At 44.6% G+C, this 19,298-nt stretch overlaps 1 protein-coding gene across 3 annotated transcripts in view; it reads left to right on the top strand.

Annotated features, from left to right (window-relative positions):
• The window catches only part of PHYHIP (phytanoyl-CoA 2-hydroxylase interacting protein), a 66,412-nt gene that overhangs the window by 33,918 nt on the left and 13,196 nt on the right, over positions 1-19,298 (top strand). The window contains exon 1 of one of the 3 annotated variants that reach the window (XM_073588940.1): positions 4,180-4,336. The exons of 1 other annotated variant lie outside the window; for it this stretch is intronic. The gene's annotated coding sequence lies outside the window, so the exon portion shown is untranslated. Of the gene's footprint in view, positions 1-4,179; positions 4,337-16,875; positions 17,180-19,298 lie in introns of those variants that run through there. One more of the 3 variants, XM_073588939.1, reaches the window with a different exon arrangement.

Here is a 19,298-nt window from a genome sequence, read left to right on the forward strand (position 1 = left end):
TTGCTTTAAACCATATATGCTTTTCTGTAATTTACAAACTTTGGGTTTTTTTCATCTTTGAATCCTGGAGGTTGTTCCATGTAAATGTCTTCCGTTAAATCTCCATTCAAAAATGCTGTCTTTACATCCAGATGTATCAGTTCCATCTGTTTCATTGCTGCAACTGTAAGTAAAATTCTTATTGTAGTATGTTTGACAACTGGAGCAAATGTCTCATATCATAGTCTTCTCCATATTTTTGAGAATACCCTTTAGCTACGAGTCTTGCTCGGTATCTTTCAGGTGTGCCATCTGTTTGGTATTTTACTTTAAAAATCCATTTACATCCTATGGTTTTTCTTCCTTCTGGTAAATCTGTCAGTGTCCATGTATTTGAGTCATGCATGGATTTCATTTCTGTTGCTTCTATCCATTTATTAGCTTCTTTAGGGAGTTTAGATATGTCTTCCCAAGAGGGAGGTTCATAAATTTTACTTGTGCTTGTCTTGTATGAGAGACGTTTTGGTGGTTTACCTTTGTTCTCTCTCATTGAACGTCTTGTTTCTGTGTCTGTTTGTATTTGTATTTCTTCATTTTCAGTATTCTGTTCTTCATCAATTTCAACTACTTTCTCATCAAATACTTCATCAGCTATGTCACTGCTGTTTTTCTCATTTTTTGTGTCAATTGAAATCATAGTGTCTTCATTTAGCTCCTCAATGAATGTCACACTGTTACCGTGACTCTGTTTTGGGATCTAGGATTCTGTATCCCTTGCAATTTTCACTATATCCAACAAATATTCCCTCCATGGATCTGTTTTGAAGTTTAGAAGCTTTTTCTGTTGAATGAATATAAGAACTTTACATCCAAATACTTTTAAATGATTGACACTTGGTTTCATACCTTGCCACAGTTCATATGGAGTTTTCTGGAAAAAAGTCTGTTCTGTAGATATGTAGCTGTCATTGCTGCCTCACCCCAATATTTCTCTGGTAGTTTGGAATCTGTCAGCATACATCTCATCATTTCTGTCAGAGTTCTGTTTTTCCTTTCTGCTACTCCATTTTGTTTAGGTGTGTATGGAACAGTTTTCATGTGTTCTATACCATTTTGTCTTAAGTAGTTTTCTATTTTGTGACCTGTAAATTCACCTCCATTATCACTTCTGATGACAATTGGCTTCCTTTGAAATTTGTTACTCGACCTTGTTACATAGTCTACAAGTTTATCAAAAACTTCACTTTTGTTCTTAATTATGTGACTGTGTATCTTGAGTAGTCATCTATGAAAGTCACCATGTATCTATTTCCTCCTGATGTAGTCACTTTCATGGGTCCACATACGTTAGTATGCACCAAATCAAGTGGTCTTTTGCTTTTCATCTAACTTTCTTTTGGAATATACTTGTGGCTTTAGATTTTATACAACATTCACATCTTATGGTAAATGAGCAATGTGATATCTTTAGATCTTTTGTCAATTCTTTTCTTTGTAGTTCCCTTTTACTGTCAGGGTGTCTGTGTCCTAGACGTCTATGCCACACGTGAATACAGTTCTTGTGGTCATGTGTACATACCTTCATCTGTTCCTTTGGTGTGTCAAGATGATATAATTGTTCATCTGCCTTGACATTGGTTATCACCTTGTTTCCTGCTGGAATTGCACACTCATTGTCTTTGAATTTTACAGTGAGTCCATTGGCTGTTAAAAGCTTCACAGATAACAATCTGCCTTCCAATTTTGGAACATACAACACATTCTGTACTAGTATCTTTGAATCTTGTTCGAACTTGTTTGAACAGTTTAGCATACCTTGTCCAATACCTTCTGAGGTTATTTTGCTCCCATCTGCAAGATAAATGGCTTCTTTCTTATCGAAATCAAGATCAGTGAAGAAATTCTTGTCACTTGTCATATGATTCGTTGCTCCTGAATCAAACCAACCAAGTGATGATTTCTTGTCTGTTACTTTAAATGTGCCATTCCAATTATTCTCACATGAATCGGAAATTGTTTTTCACTTTCTGTGTATGCTCTTTATGTTGTAATGTTTGTTGTTCTGCTTTCCATGTGGTACAGTTTTTCTTTAAATGACCTTTTTTCTTACATCTGAAACATTCTCTTGTCTCTTTATTATAGGGTTTTTTAAATTCTGTAGCTTTAAGAGCATTTCCACTGTCCTTTTCAGTAGAAGAATCATTTGCTTGTTCTTTTCTTCTCTGATATTCATCTATTAGTCTGGTTTTCACAAAATCTAATGTGATGTCTTTTTCAGGTCTTGTCTCTAGTGCATTTATCAAGGCTGTATACAAATCTGGTAAACTGCACAATAAAATTGCTGCTACATGACTTTCTTTAATGTCTTCACCAATAGACCTTAGCTGTGATATTACTTCCATCATTGAGAATATGTGCTTCTGCATATCGTCATTTGCACTCAATCTCATACTGTAAAGCTTTCTTAATAGAAATAACTTGTGATTTAAACTGGACCTTTCATGTCATTTTCTTAATGCGTCCTACATTCCTTTCGCTGTATCCTCATTCCTTATGTGTATTTATTGAGTATCATCCACTAATAAGCTAATGGTGGCTCTAGCTTCTCTATTCTTTCTATCCCATGTCTAATTATCTTCATCAGGTCTATCTGTAATGATTACTTCCCATAAATCATCTTTAGATAACAACATTGCTACTTTGAATTTCCATAACTGATCATTTTCACTGTTCAGCTTAGCTACTATGAGTTTCAGCTCAGTGCTTCACATCATTTTTATATAATCTTACTGTATATACTTGTGTATAAGCCGACCCCCCCCTAATTTTTCCACAAAAACTGGCAAAACTTATTGACTCGTGTATAAGCCTAGGGTGGAAAATGCAGCAGCTACTGGTAAATTTCAAAAATAAAAATAGATACCAATAAAAGTAAAATTAATTGAGACATCAGTAGGTTAAATATTTTTGAATATCCATATTGAATCAGGAGCCCCATATAATGCTCCATACAAAATGCACCCCATATAATGCTCCATAAAGGTTATGCCCCCATAAGATGCTCCATAGATTATGCCCACATAAGATGCTCCATAGACTATGCCACCATAAGATGCTCCATAGATTATGCCCCCATAAAATGCTCCATAGATTATGCCCTCATAAAATGCCCCATAGGATATGCCCCCATATGCTGCTCCATAGAATATGCCCCATATGCTGCTCCATAGATTATGCCCCCATATGCTGCTCCATAGATTATGCCCCCATATGCTGCCCCATAGACTATGCCCCCATGTGCTGCCCCATAGACTATGCCCCCATGTGCTGCCCCATAGACTATGCCCCCATATGCTGCCCCATGGAATATGCCCCATGGAATATGCCCCCATATGCTGTTCCATGGAATATGCTGCCCCATAGAATATGCCCCCATATGCTGCTCCATAGACTATGCCCCCATATGCTGCTCCATAGACTAAGCCCCATATGCTGCTGCTGCTGCTGCTGCAAAAAAAAATGCCATACTCACCTCTCCTGCTCAGGACCCGGCACCTGAGATATTCACCTGTCCGGGGTCCATCGCTGCTCACCACTGTCTGCGCGTCCTGTCAGTGACTGTTCAGCCAGCAGAGGGTGCGGCGCGCACTAACAACGTCACCGCGCTCCCTGCTGGCTAAACATCACGGACACAGGAAGCAGCAGACGGCAGTGAGCAGCGTGGGAACGAGGACAGGTGACTATCGCTATACGCACCCGTCCTGAAACGTTTCTGCAGCCTCGCTTCTCCACTGTCTCCCTTCCACTCATGAATATGCGCATATTCATGAGTTTAATGAGCGGTAATACATGACCGCTGAAGGCAGGAAGGGAGACAGTGGAGATGCGAGGGGGCTGCAGAGAGTGCCAGGACAGGTGAGTGTGATCTGTGACACCCCCACCCCCCTCCCCCTCTGACCCCCAGGTATATGACTCGTGTATAAGCCGAGAGGGGGACTTTCAGCCCAAAAAAATGGGCTGAAAATCTCGGCTTATACACGAGTATATACAGTGCTTGTTTTATGAAGATATTCTTCTTTCGAATTCCTGTATATCCTGTGTGTGGTGATTCTCTGTAATTATCTCCAGTGTGCGGTCATCCAGTTCCTGGGATCATTAATTCCTTTGTCCCTCTGTATCTTTTCTTTTCAGCTTCCGTTCACTGGGTTTTATCTCCTTCTGTTAACAGAGCTTATCTGCTTCTCGGTGTCTGGGACTATCTCCTGTTCTGGGTGTCTGGGCCCACAACCTGTAGCAGAGTGTATCTTTTGAAAATTCACCAGTACACAGGAGAACTTCACTGAGCAAGTTATCTTGAGTAAACAGCATTTACTTCTTATGGGTAAACATGAGAAAAGAATTCAGAAGCACACAGCCCGTGCTACTGGTATAATACAGTCAAAAGTAAAAGTAACAATAACAAGAGAGCTTCCCTCCCCACAATACAGCAAACATAACTTCATACTATCGCCATCTGCTGTCAGGCTAGTGTAAAGTCCTCCTTTACAAAAACAATAAGTCCATTTGCATAAGCCAACACCAACCCCATTTATAAGGCAAGAAATCCCACTTATTAAACCTGACAGGGCACACCTGTGAAGTGAAAACCATTTCCGGTGACTACCTCTTGAAACTCATCAAGAGAATGCCAAGAGTGTGCAAAGCAGAAATCAAAGCAAAAGGTGGCTACTTTGAAGAACCTAGAATATAAGACATATTTCCATTTGTTTCACACTTTTTTGTTAATTATATAATTCCATATGTGTTAATTCATAGTTTTGATGCCTTCAGAGTGAATCTACAATTTTTATAGTCATGAAAATAAAGAAAACTCTTTGAATGAGAACGTGTGTCCAAACTTTTGGTCTGTACTGTATGTTTCATAAGAAGTGACTTTGTAGCCCGATTATATTCACACCGTGGTTCACTTTCCATTGCAGGAGCGGATCTCATAGGGAGGAGAAGGAATAATGGAAGGATACAGTACTTCCAGGCCTCCATCTGGTTCTCTTACTTCCTGCTGTCCTCCATCTGGATCACTGCTACCGTTTGGAACGTAGATCAGATTCCCGTCCCTGTATTCTACATTCCCTGATCTCTGTAACAGCTTATGCCAGAAACATTCGTATTCGGCACAAAGGCAATGCCAGCATTACAGTAATCCGTTCTCAATGGCTGATTATGTAAAAATCCTCACCATTTAACGGTTCTGCAAGGGGTTAACTTCGCTCATCTATATGGGTATTTAAATCACCTGTTCACTGACATCTCAGTGCCCGTCATTCACAAATCAGGCTTTGTCATACATGTACGTTTAAATATATGGACAGAACGCAGATACATTCAGCTTTGGCAAATCTATAGTCCAAAAATAAGGGGTCCGGTCCAGTTGTATCAAGGTCACCCATTCAAGCGAATGGGTCAGCAAAAAAAAAAGAAATAGCTTGGATTCCATCCTTGTGACGTCTGAGTGCTGTCCGTTTTTCACTGAGTAATTTGCTAGGAAAAAAAAAAATACATGGATTATAACTAAGACAGACCCAAAATGGATCCATTCCTTTGTTTCTCCAGATGAGAAAAATAAAAATAAACCCAATGTAATTTCGACCTTAAATTGTCATATTGAATTAGATGCCCTAATTCTGGTCTGTGCTTGTACCCGAAAACCTTTGGCATGTAAGGGACGATTTTTGGTTTAAGATTAGGTGCCATTGGGGAATAAGCTCGCTAACCTGTACCTACACCTTGATTCCTGAATCTGATCCTGTTCCTTTACCCTTGTATCCAGGTGTGCATCATCTACCGCTTATCCTGTGGCTCTACCTCTAGTTTATGACCCCTGTGAGACCCAGTGCAGAACACGATTGTTTTTGACCTATAGACTCCGCTCCACTTCCTTCCCCAAGTCAGATATCCTGAGTCCTAGGATTTGTTCCTGTATCCTTATTCCAAGAACCAATCTTTGGATCCTATATCTGGTCCCTGAAACCTTTTGATATTGCTGATGAGGAATCTTGAAGGTCATGAACTGCATAAGGAGAGATCAATGGACTGCAAAGGGTTAAAACAAAAATAAGGGGCAGTTGAGGAAGGAAAAAAAATGGCCTGCGCCCTATTGTATAGTAAAGGTGATATGTGGCTTTGATAAGTAGTGAAGGTAAAGAGGTGAAGGTCACGGGGCTCTCTTAACTGCAAGACTGAGGGAAGTCACAACTGCTTGGCTTGACAGCTCAAGAGGCGACCATGACAGATTTGGAACTGCTGGTGTTGGGATTGTGTAGAAAGTTGCTTGCTCGTTGAATGTTTCCGGGAGCAGTACAGGACACCTTTCTACCTATAAGTCTGGTGGCATGGAGATGTAGGTCTCGGAGAACGGCCCAGGCTCTGGCACTTTTTCACCCACTGCAGATTCCCCTTCCAGGCTGGGGAGAACGAATGGGTCACGGAACCAAGAGGATGAGTGCAAGACGAGCCTCCTCTGGATCACTGGTTCTTCTTCCCACCCTCAACACCAAATGCCCATAGTCATTAGCCGCTAGACATCACTCAGGCCCGGATCCAGTGGCACCACAAACCAGGGTGGAGCTGAACGACCCCAGCAGTGTGCTCAGCCTACATCATTAATCCTTTCTGGGAATTCGGTAAATGATGGGATACCAAACATGAGGTGGTTGTGTCATACATGTCATTTGATGCTGCTGTACAACTGGTCAGGACTGCCGGTCCAGGTGCCTTTATGGCCTGAAATTGGATATAGAATTTGTCTATTGCCGGTCCATGAGAGTTGCTTTCACTTATTAGGTTGCCATCTAGACAAAGTTCTACGTAGACGTGTTTACCGATGGAGTGCTCAATCTCTTGTAGCTATTTTGAGTTATTCCGTTCTATTCTTCGATTAGATGGCTCGCTTTGTAACAGGTTCTTCTGCTGTGTTACATTATTTGGATGATTTCCTTTATGTTGTTCCATAACATTCAGGTGTTTGTGCATACTTTTTCTGGGTATATTGAAAACTGATGAAAAAGATTGGTGTGTCGGTGTCAGAAGAAAAAAAACCAAAGAGCCTGTTCTGTGTTTCTCATTCATTGGTATTATTATTATTATTATTATTATTATTATTATGCATTTATATAGCACCATTTATTCCATGGCGCTTTACATGTGAAAAGGGGAAATATAGACAAGTATAATAAACATGAGCAAAACAAGGCACACAAGTCCATAAGGAGAGGGGACCCTGCCCGCGAGGGCTCACAGTTTACAGGGTATAGAGATAGATACAGAAAATATGATATTTCGACTTTCTCAAGAAACAATTGCTGATTTGGTGTCAATGATTTTCTCGTATATTGTTATTAGCAACTAGTGGTGTTGCGCAGCCGCACCATCTTATTCATACTTCAAAGTGCACGAGACAGGATCTTGTTGCTTGGCAGGTTTTTCTACAGAATTTTAATGGCCAGAGGCTTTGTCAGAAGGAAGAAGCGGCGATTAGCGTTTTACAGTTATGTACAGAAGCTGCTGAGAGTGGTGGTTTTAAAGCTATTGGCAGAAATCCATAGGCTCCTTGGCCGGAAGCATGGTCAAGTGTAGCTGTGGTCAAGAACATGACCCTCCTTGAATTGTTCTCAACAGTCATGGCGGTGGAGTTATAGAGTGAGAGATTCAGAGAGGCAGATAGTCTTTTGGTTTGAAAATATATTAAATAATGCAGCCGCGATGCCTTGTCGCACTTTTAGATTTCTCAGCTGAGCCGTATTCCGAGGGCACAGGAGGTCAATGATCCTTGCCCAGCGCTTCTGAAAGGTAGTGGAGGACAAAAACTCAGTTCTGGAGAGTACTTGGCATAGTCACATTCAGATATTGGAGGCATGGCGGACAAATGCAAGGTTTCAGCACCATTATAATGTGCTTGCTAAAAACGTTAAGTTAAAACTGCGTGGGTGGCGAGACTTTCCTAAGGAATGTATGTTTCAACAGATTCTAAAATGTGGAAGAGGGTATCAGAAGGCAGGGACACCAGAAGGCCAGTGTTGTTCGTATTGCTACAGCGTTCGTGTTACACACGCAGGTGGCCCATGTGGTTTTGTGAACCCACTGTGCCACTGAGCCAGGTTTAACTAGGAGGTGCGTAGCTAAGTGACTACCAAGTGTTCACTGGAGCTCCTGATGGTGGTGTCAGGCTTGGCTGCAGGTAGCTGCCAGATTCCACTCCAAGATAGTCCCCGATACTGCAGCTGCTTACACCAGGGTCGGGTAAGTAGACACGGATACAGACTCCACTCAGACTAGTAGGTCCACTGCAGAATGGTTATTGACACAGACTGATTCAGGTACTGACTGAGTGGCTTCAGGATACAGGCGCCACCGATGCGGCTTCAGTGTTCAGAGACTAGTTTAGCAGTCCGGACATACAGGGTACTCGGATAGGCACACATTCAAACACAGAGGTCTCAGATGTAGATTCATGAACTGGCTGTAAACAAATCAGGGTAGGAAGTTCAGGCACTGGCCGCACTAGGATCAGAGACTTTGGGTTCAGAACTGGCCACACCGGGACCAGGGAACCTCACGTCTTCACTAGTAGAACACCACGCTAGTTAATGACTGAATTTGTTGCTTTGTGACTCCTTAAAGGGGTGGGAGTCTTTTATACAAGATGACTCCCAGCTATTGGCTGGGAGCCATCTTGCAGGTGAACATTAATACTAAATGCCTCTCAGCTATAGACTGAGAGCATTTCATTATATGTGCGCACTGCTCCTTCAAGAGCAGGGGAGCGCAAGTGCACTAGCCGCTGTGACGCAGTGACCCCTGTTACAGCTAGGGATGCTGTATGTTCTCCCCAGGATACGCATGGATGCGTAATGAGCCTATGGGAATGCAATGGTGAAGCAGTGACCGATGTCACAGGTAGGGGGTCACTGTCTGTTCTCCCCAGGGTGTGCATGGAGACGTATGAAGTCCATAGCTGTGCATGGCAGTCATGGGCATAGCTGTGACTGCAGTGCAGACTGATAATAAAATTAAGTGCTAGTCTTGGATATGTTAGTGTCCAAGGTAGATGTAGGGAAAACCTGCTCTGGAATGGGTGTTTTGAAATTTATTGCAGTATGTCAGTGGTCCAGTCTGTTTCATTTCTGGTCCGGGTTTTCCATGTAGATAAAGGCTACAAGTTCTGAGTTAAAATCCCTGTAGTGAGGGGTATGGGGGTGTCAGGTGCAGAATCAGTGTCAGTCTGGTGTGTGCTGATGTGCAGAGCAGAGGCCTGTAGAGCGCTGGCTGTGTGTGTGAAGCAGCGCAGGCCAGTGGAGCCAGCAGCCAGGGCAGCTGAATAGCCTGGCACCCGCAGCATACACAGTGATGCAAGTCATCCACTGTAACTGATCTCCAATGTGTGCAATCCTGTGCCCGGAGGTGGATGTCCTGTGCCCGAAAGAGGACTGGCGTGTGTAACGATTGCAGAAAACAGGTGAATACGGTGCTCGGCTGCGATCCGGAGGATATCCTGGACTGTGTATGGCTGTGTGAGTAAAGAGACTGTGATGCAGCGGTTCAGGACACTCTCGGGATCTAGTCAGAAGAAGGGCTGGCGTGTGTAGGGTCTGCAACACGAAATGCTGTGTGAGTACAGAGACTGGGTTACAGCGGTGCAGGGCACCCACAGGAACTAGTCAGAGGAGGACTAGCATGTTTAGTGCCTGCAACGTGTAATGCTGTGTGAATAGAGTCGGATACGGTGCACAGACACACACGGGAACTAGTCAGAGGAAGACTGGCGTGTTTATTGTCTATAAAATGAAGGATGCCGTATAATATATATTCTGCAAATGGTGAAATGGATACTAATTATATGCACTATGCACTGAAGTTATATACACTTGTGTGGATTGGACTTTTAATGCTGTGAGGAAACACTTTAAAGAGACCTTTGTGTTTGAATTTTTTGGGTCACTACCTCTTCACTGCTTACGATGCGACCACGGCACTACACCGTGATTTCTTCAATTCTACGCGGATTCTACGCGGATTTCTTCAATTCTACGCGGAAAAATCTGCAGGGCAAAAAACTATGTGTGCACTTAGCCTTAGGCTGGGTTCACACGTAGCAGAACTCTCGCGGAAATTACCGCGAGAATTCCGGAATTCCATTCCACGGGAAAATCGCATTTTAAATTCCCGCGATTTTCCCGCAGAAAAACTAGCATTTTGCAAGCGTAATTAGCTTGCAGAATTGCTAGCGTTTTCCAAGCGATCTGTAGCATCGCTTGGAGAACTGTTTGACAGGTTGGTCACACTCGTCAAACAGTGTTTGACGAGTGTGACCAACTTTTTATTATTGAGGCCGCCTATGCGGCATCAATAGTAAAAGATAGAATGTAAATAATAATAATAAAAAATATATATATATTGTTATTCTCACCTTCCGACGTCCCGCGCAGCCTTCCCGCCTCTCTCCGCGTTCCCGTTCCCAGTAATCCTTTGCGACAATTACCGCGATGACGTCCGTTCTCGCGGGATCGCGACATCTCGTGGTCATGCGCGAATGACAGCGAGACTTCGCGATCCCGCGAGAACGGACGTAATCGCTCACAAAGGATTACTGGGACCGGGAGCATGGAGAGAGGCGGGACGTCGGAAGGTGAGAATAACAATATTTTTTATTTTAAATTCTATTTTTTACAGGGATATGGTACCCAAAGCCCGGAGGACAGTCTCCTCTCCTCCGGACCTTGGGTACCATCCGCAAATGTTCTGCTTTCTTTTCGTATGGTGTGCACAGCCACATGCAGAAAGTAAGCAGAACAATGCATTCCTATGGGCGCGGGATCGCCGCGATTCCGCGAAATTAATGAGCATGCTGCGTTTTTTACCGCGAAGCAATTCCGCCACGGTAAAAACCGCAGCATTAGCACAGCATTGCGGAATCCCATAGGAATGCATTGGATGCTTATTTTTCGCGGCAAAATCGCGCGGTAAAAACCGCCGCAAAAACGCCACTTGTGAACTCAGCCTTACAGATATCACTTAGGCCCTGTGCACACGGTGCAGTTTCTGTGCAGTTCTGCAGCAGATTTGGCCCTGCAGAACTGCAGCAGAACTGCACGTGATGTACAGTACCATTTAAGGCTATGTAAAGCAAAAAACGCTGTGCACATGCTGCAGATTTGGTGCGGAATGAGAAGCAGCATGTCGCTTCTTTTGTGCGGTTTTGCTGCAGTTTTCCACCTGCTCCATTATAGAAATCTGCAGGTGAAAACTGCAGGGGAAATCCGCACAAAAACCGCACTAAATCTGCACTAAAACTGCACGTAAAACGCAGTTCATTTTATCTGCAGATTTAGTAAAATCTGCGTGGAAAATTCCACAGCAGAATCCGCACTGTATGCACATAGCCTAACAGTAAAGAGACTGATACAGACGGAAGAGGACCCTGCCCTTTCGGGCTAAAGCCCCCGTCACACATAACAATGTCCCAGCGATCCCACCAATGATCCGACATGGATGGGATCGCTGGGACATCGTTAGGCTGATCGCTGGTGAGCTGTCACATAGACAGACCCAGCGATCAGGACCAGCGATGCTGGACGCTGGTTTCTAATGTATACGTCGGGTATGGATACCCGACGTTTACATTAGAAACCAGCGTCCAGCATCGCTGATCGCTGGTCTCTCGCTGCCACACGCAGCGATGCATGCTGGGCAGCGGGAGACCAGCGATCGAAAAACGGCCCAGGCCGCTCGAGCATGATCAGCGATAACCGGCAGGGGGGCCGGTCGCTGATCCCCGTCACACACAGCGATCTCGCTGGCGAGATTGCTGATGTGTCACAAAATCAGCGATCTCGCTAGCGAGATCGCTGTGTGTGACGGGACCCTAATGGACCCGTCACATTTAGTGATGCACCAGCGATCCCAACCACAATACGACCCAGTCAGGATCGCTGGTGCATCGCTAAATGGTCGCTAGTGAGCTGCCAAACAGGCGGATCTCACCAGCGATGTAGCGGCGGTCGTTACCTGTCAGACGCGGCGATGAAGACGTCCACCCGCCCGAGTCCACGCGTCGCTCATCGGCGCCAGCAGGAAGTGGCCGACGAGAAACGGTCCAGGACGTTCTCGCGCGATCAGCGATAGCCAGCGGGGGAGCCGGTCGGAGGTAAGTATCACACATAGCGATATCGCTAGCAATATCGCTGCTGCGTCACAAAATCAGTGACGCTTTAGCGATATTGCTAGCGATATCGCTATGTGTGAAGCCCCCTTTTACATGCTACAGGATGATGGGGAAAGAGACAGTAGGTTGGGGGGTTGCAGCAGTTCCGGTGTTGGTTGAGGTGATATCTCCGGTAGTGGTGAGAAGGTAGCGGAGTCATTGCAGGCTGTAGGCTTTCTTGAAGAGGTGGGTTTTCAGGTTCCGTCTGAAGGATCCGAATGTGGTTGATATTCGGACATGTTGGGACAAAGAATTCCAGAGGATGGGGAATATTTGGGAGAAGTCTTGTAGGCGGTTGGGTGAGGAGCGAATAAGTGTGGAGGAGAGAAGGAGGTCTTGGGATGACCGGAGATTACATGAGGGTAGGTATTGGGAGATTAGTTCGGAGACATATGGGGGAGACAGGTTATAGATGGCCTTGTAGGTCAGTATTACTAATTTGAACTGGATACGCTGAGGGAATGGGAGCCAGTGAAGAGATTTGCAGAGGGGAGAAGCGGAGGAGTAGCGAGGAGAAAGATGAATTAGTCGGACAGCAGAGTTAAGGATGGACTGTAGAGGAGCGAGGGTGTTAGCAGGGAGACCACAGAAAAGGATGTTGCCGAAGTCGAGGCGGGAGATGATGAGGGCGTGCACAAGTATTTTAGTAGATTGAGGGTTGAGGAAAGGACGGATTCTGGAAGTATTTTTGAGTTGGAGGCAACAGGAGGTAGAAAGAGCTTGGATGTGCGGTTTGAAGGACAGGGTAGAGTCAAGTGTTACTCCGAGGCAGCGGACTTCCGGTACTGGGGAAAGCATGATGTCATTAATTGTGATAGATAGGTCAGGTAAGGAAGATCTGTGAGATGGAGGAAAGATGATGAGTTCAGATTTGTCCACATTGAGCTTGAGGAAACGAGAGGAGAAGAAGGAGGATATGGCTAATAGACACTCCGGGATTCTGGACAGCAGAGAGGTGACATCTGAGCCAGAGAGGTAGATCTGAGTGTCATCAGCATAAAGGTGGTACTGGAATCCATGGGACTTTATGAGTTGACCCAGGCCAAGGGTATAAATTGAGAAGAGTAGGGGTCCTAGAACAGAGCTTTGGGGGACTCCAGGACTCCAACAGAGAGAGAGTGGGATGAGGAGGTAGTGTGGGAATGGGAGAGACGCTGAATGTGTGGTTGGAAAGGTATGAGGAGATCCAGGATAGGGCGAGGTCTTTGATGCCAAAGGAGGAGAGGATCTGTAGTAGGAGGCAGTGGTCAACTGTGTCGAATGCAGAGGACAGGTCTAGAAGCAGGAGTATTGAGTATTTGCTTTGGCTGTAAGTAGGTCGTTAGTAATTTTGGTCAGGGGCTGTCTCAGTGGAGTGATGGGGGCAGAAACCAGATTGTAGATTGTCAAAGAGCAAGTTAGATGAGAGGTGGGAGGAAAGTCCAGCGTGGACATGCTGTTCCAGGAGTTTGGAAGCGAATGGGAGCAGCGATATTCGGTGATAGCTGGACATAGCAGTTGGGTCGAGGGTTGGCTTTTTAAGGATAGGCGTGATTGTGGCATATTTGAAAGCGGAAGGGAAGGTACCGGACGTTAGTGATAGGTTGAAGAGGTGGGTTAGGGATGGGATAAGTGTGGTGGTGAGGTTGGGGAGGGGGTGGGATGGGATGGGGTCAAGTGCACAGGTTGTGAGGTGCGATTTGGAGAAGAGACGATTAAGCTCCCCTTCAGTGATGTTGGAGAGGGAGGTTATGGGGTTTGGGCATTGGTCTGGTATATAAAGGGGTTGTGGTGGTTGAACGATGAAGACTTGCCTTGTTTGGTCGATCTTATTTTTGAAGTGTGTGTCAAAGTCCTTAGCAGAGATGAGGGGGCAGTGATGGGCGGAGGAGGGAGTTGAAAGTTTTGAATAACGGTTTGAGATTGTAGGATAGGGAAGATACGAGGGTTGTGAAGTAGACCTGTTTAGCAGAGGTGAGGGCAGATTTGAAAGCATGTTACCTGTTTGAATGCAGTGAAGTCGTCTTGCGAATTTGTTTTCTTCAAACGCCGCTCTGCAGCCCTGGACACTTGCCGGTGTTATTGTGCCATGGTTGTCTGTTGGTACGTCGCATCCTGCCATGAACAAGAGGGCAACCGTGTCAATAGCTGATGCGAGAGTGGCATTGTAGAAAGCAGGGGCACTGTCTGTGTCTTGGAGTGAGGATATGGATGCAGTGGTAGAATAGAGTCAGAGAGCGCGTGGGTGTCTAGGTGTGCAAGGTTTCTACGGTGGTGTGCATGTTTCTGGACATGGGTGCCAGGAGAGGAGGAAAGGGATGAGAAAGTGAGTAGATGGTGGTCGGATAGAGGGAGATGGGAGGTGGCGCTCATAGTAATGCAGTAATTCTGCTACATAGAGGTGATCTGCGTATCACATCTATGTAGCAGAGGCAATTGAGCTATGACAGCTTCTAGCCTCCCATGGAGGCTATTGAAGCATTCCAAAAGTTAAAATTTTTTTTAAAAAATATGAAAAGAAATAAAAAAAACAAAAGTTCCAATCACCCCCCTTTCGCCCCATTCAAAATTAATAAAAAAAGCCCCATATATTTGGTATCGCCGTGTTCAGAATCGCCCGATCTGTCTATAAACACAGGATTAACCTGATCGCTAAATGGCGTAGCGACCAAAAAATCCAAACGCCAGAATTACATATTTTTGGTCGGGCGATCAAAATAACGTATCTGCACAAAAGTGTTATCATTAAAAACGTCAGCTCAGCACGCAAAAAATAAGCCCTCACCCAACCCGAGATCACGAAAAATGGAGACCTTAAGGGTATCGGAAAATGGCGCATTTATTTTTAGCAAACTTTGGAATTTTTTTTCACCACTTAGATAAAAAAGAACCCAGACATGTTTCGTGTCTATGAACTCGTAATGACCTGGAGAATCATAATGGCAGGTCAGTTTTAGCATTTAGTGAACATAGCAAAAAACCCAAACAAAAAACAAGTGTGGGATTGCACTTTTTTTGCTATTTCACCGCACTTGGAATTTTTTTCCCGTTTTCAAGTACACGACATGCTACAACTAATGGTGTCATTCAAAAGTACAACTTGTCCCGCAAAAAATAAACCCTCACACGGCCATATTGACGGAAAAACCTCTGAAGGTGCCAATGCCACCACTGCATATCAAGTAATTTGTTACGGCTCTTGACAAGGAGTCAGCAGCTTTCAAGTACCTCCAAGATCTCTTTCCAAAGCTGTCCGAGGCAGCAAAGGTCAAGGTCAAGGCTGGTATCTTCGTTGGATCACAGATCAAGAAGATCATAGAATGTGACGAGTTGGCCAAGCTGCTGAACAGGACGGAGATAGCGGCTTGGAACAGTTTTGTTGCAGTGGATCATGGCTTCCTGGGTAATCACAAGGCTGAAAACTATGCGCAGTTGGTTCAGACTCTCATAAAGAAGTACGCCATAATGGGATCCAGAATGTCTCTCAAAGTCCATATCCTTGACGCTCCTCTTGACAAGTTCAAGGAGAACATGGGCGCTTACTCAGAGGCAAGCGCTTTCATCAAGATATATTGGACTTTGAACGTCGTTACCAAGGACAGTATAACAAAAACATGATGGGGGACTACATTTGAGGGCTTCTTCGAGAAAGCGATTTGCAGTACACTCGCAAATCTATGAAAAAAATACTCATTTCTGAACCTTTTTGAGTGATTTTTGACTGTCTTTGTCTATTTACCATGCAAGTGTTGTTTTTTTTATCAGACCGCATGAACGAAAACCTAATAATTTCTTTTTTTAGCACAATAAATACGAAATTTTTCTGGCCTGTGGTCATAAAATCAAAGTTTGCCCTGAATGTAGTCGTTTTTCCATAGTCTTTAATCATAAATAGTTGAAATATTACACTTGGAAGCCAGGAACCAAAATTGTGTTCTATAGTGAATTATCCAGTCTAATGTACACTGTATTCCGCTTTAACGGTTTAGGTACCTTGTCATCTGAATGTTGACACTTACAGGAATACCTGCTGTTTCACTACATATTTTCTGCTGGACTCTGCTCACATTATCCTATATGTGTATTAGGTTGTGCGCTCTCTTCTGTTTCTGCCCAATGTTGTAGCACACTGGGTTTGTTTGTTTTTGGCAATTTTTGTTTTTAGGCAATTATTTTTTCCTGCTATTCCCCTTTTTTGTTATTGTTCTTCTTAAATCCACCGGATCCTGCTTATTTTATCTCCGAATTCTGTTTCCTGGACTATCAGAAGCCGGATTAATGGAATTTTTCCCATAACATTAGTTTTTTTGGAAGGAAAAAAAAAGCTGGAAGTTTTGCTTAAGCAAAGAACATGAGCTTGGGGGGATCACCGCCTTCCCCCTTCGGGTTCTGATTTTAGGTCGTCCATCTGGTAATTCACGATGATTTCCACTGCTAGATCTGGGTACAAATGAGACTTGGCCTCTCATTACTGGCAGCATTAATTAGATGAATTATTCCCTTTCGGGTGGGCACATTGCCAGTGACGCTCGTCAGCATGTGATGGTGGGTCCACACTGACAGTCCTCTTAACCCACAACCTGCCGGATGGCTCACCCCCTCTTAATAATAGGCTTGTGCCATGTGCGACTTGCGTCACAACAAGGCTGTGTAACCCCTTGGTGGCCGCGGTGCCAGGTTGGCACTCGGTTGGCGCTCTTGGCTTCTGGGCAGGACCCGTGGGTTTTAGAACTCTCGCACTTTTCTTATTATTCGATGCATCTGATTGATTCCGTCTCTCGGTCTCGCCTCCCCTCTCCATCTCTCACCTCCCTCATTCTCCACCGCTCTCGCTCTCTCTCTCTGTATTTGCTGTTACCCTCCTACTCGTTATTTTCCTGCTCTTGCTCTTCCTCTCCCCTTTTTCCTTCCTCTCATTCCTTCGCACTCTCCTTCCTCAGCGCGAGGTACCTGCACATTTCCAAGGTAGGTCACATCTGCCAAATCTTTATACCTGCCTACGGCATTTCCATCGATGCCGCCTTGCACAATGCCCTATGCCAATGGGGAGGGCGCCGCTGCCCATCGGTCCCTGATCATCGCACCTTCCATCTGAACTTTTTGTACTTGTGCAATGGTCTGCGGGGGGGGGGGGTCACTTGCCCTTCGAGGGGTCTGACGATTCTTTGCATGCCATGTATTGTCCTGTACATCTTAGACGCAGCACTTAATTGGCTCCTTGTCTGCGATCTGCACGGTCGTGATGCTCTGAGCACTGTTTGGCGTTGCAATGCTCTGCCTCTTACCTGCCGTATGTGCAATGCTCTGCCTCTTACCTGCCATATGCGCAATGCTCTGCGACATGGGTGCATTTATAATTTCCAATGAGTATTCTGTATCTTTAACATCTGACTTGGGTAGGGAAGCTGTGCAATGCTCTGCAGGCGTTACGTAAGATAACGATGCTCTGCAGCATGTGCGATGCTCTGCGCAGCATGTGATTTTTCTGCACAGCCTGTGACGCACTGCTCGGTGAGCTCATTCCCAGGTTCTGAGTCGTCTCGGGGTTAAGTTGAGCAGGTCCCTGGGGGATATAATCTTGTGCTGTGGGATAATATTCGGGAGAGGGAGGATTTGATCAATTCCGCCCTAAGGAATTTTCAGTTATTTACATTGGGGGCCCTGCGGATGCACGAGATACAGGTGCGCCCACAATGCACCTGTATCCCAGTTTTTTAGGGGGCAGTGGCACAAGCTGGAAAAGTGGGGGGCCGCAAGAAAAAAAATCTAGGCCAGTTGTGCATATTTTCCCGTGTGGGTGTCTTATAAGCAGAGGTAGAGCGATTAATGTATAACACCCTCCTACAGGCTGTGTGGCTGTTGTAACCAGACATCAAATGCCAGAACAGGGGCAGTAATATCCCCAACGTCAGGGTATATTTTATTATGACCCTGGGTCCATGTACATATGCACATTACAGCCCGGATTCATCATGGATTTTGTGCCTTTTGTTGTTTTTTTTTGTATAGTTTGCGTGTTTTGCGCCTTTGTTGTTGTTTGCACCCAATTCATTATTCAATTTGTGCCCTTTTGTAAGACTATTTTATAGGTGCTCCCCTTTTTTTCCCCACTTAGCGGTCAGAGTTTTTCGGCTGATTCATCAATTGCCACTTTTTAAAAGGTCGTGAAATTCGGCACAACTCCACCCCAGTCCCCATACAAACCCCCCTTCCCACTCCAACCACCCTGGCTCCCCAGTGTAGTTTCATGGATGTTTCCAAAATGTAATCTTTTTCCCTATTTTTTTTTTAAAAGATGCGACATTTGCTTGAAAAGTTGCAAAAAGAGGTAACGGCAGGTAGGAAGCCACCTTTTTTTATAAACTTTACGCCAATTCCATGAACCGCGTGTGCCATTATGTTGAATTTGGCGTAATAAATGCCAGCGACAAACCTCAAGTCAAAAAAAAAAAAAGAAACGTGACTTTAAAAATAAAAATAAACCATAAACAGCAAATGATGAATCGGGGCCTATATGTATCGTACCATAGAATAGTCCACAGCACAATGTGCTCACAGCTCATCTCCATCTAGTGGTGAAAAGTGGTATTGCAATATATTTAGATTTTTATTTTGGGATGTGTTAACAAGAATTTTTAGCAGAAAGACATTTTAGTCTGGGGAGAAGCTGGATGAATACTAGGTGGATACAGAAACTTCACCACATCTGTCAGTGGGATGGGTTTAGCAGTGCAGATTAGCTCTCCTGAAATAAATGGGACTGATCTGCAATGCCGCACACTACCTGTAATCACGAATGGCGCCGTTTTTTTTATATAAAGAAAGCAGCCATGTTTTTCTAATCCTGAACAACCATCTTAAAAGAAACAGGGACAATCCCTTATAAAGGCGTCTGGCAGACATGGACACGGGAACTGCGGTCACATTTATCCCCGTCCGTGCCTCTCTATATTCCACCCTCTTTTATGCAACACTCAAAGTGCCTGAGAAGTTGTTTCCTTGGGTCCTTATATCGGGGCGGTCCTCCTTGGCCGCCCTTTCCCTGCTTATGACGTGGAGCGATCTATGGCTGCTGAAGATTTTA

Source organism: Dendrobates tinctorius, unplaced genomic scaffold (genome assembly GCF_039654945.1).
Source record: "Dendrobates tinctorius isolate UK_male_01 unplaced genomic scaffold, ASM3965494v1 ptg000104l, whole genome shotgun sequence".
NCBI lineage: Eukaryota > Metazoa > Chordata > Amphibia > Anura > Dendrobatidae > Dendrobates > Dendrobates tinctorius.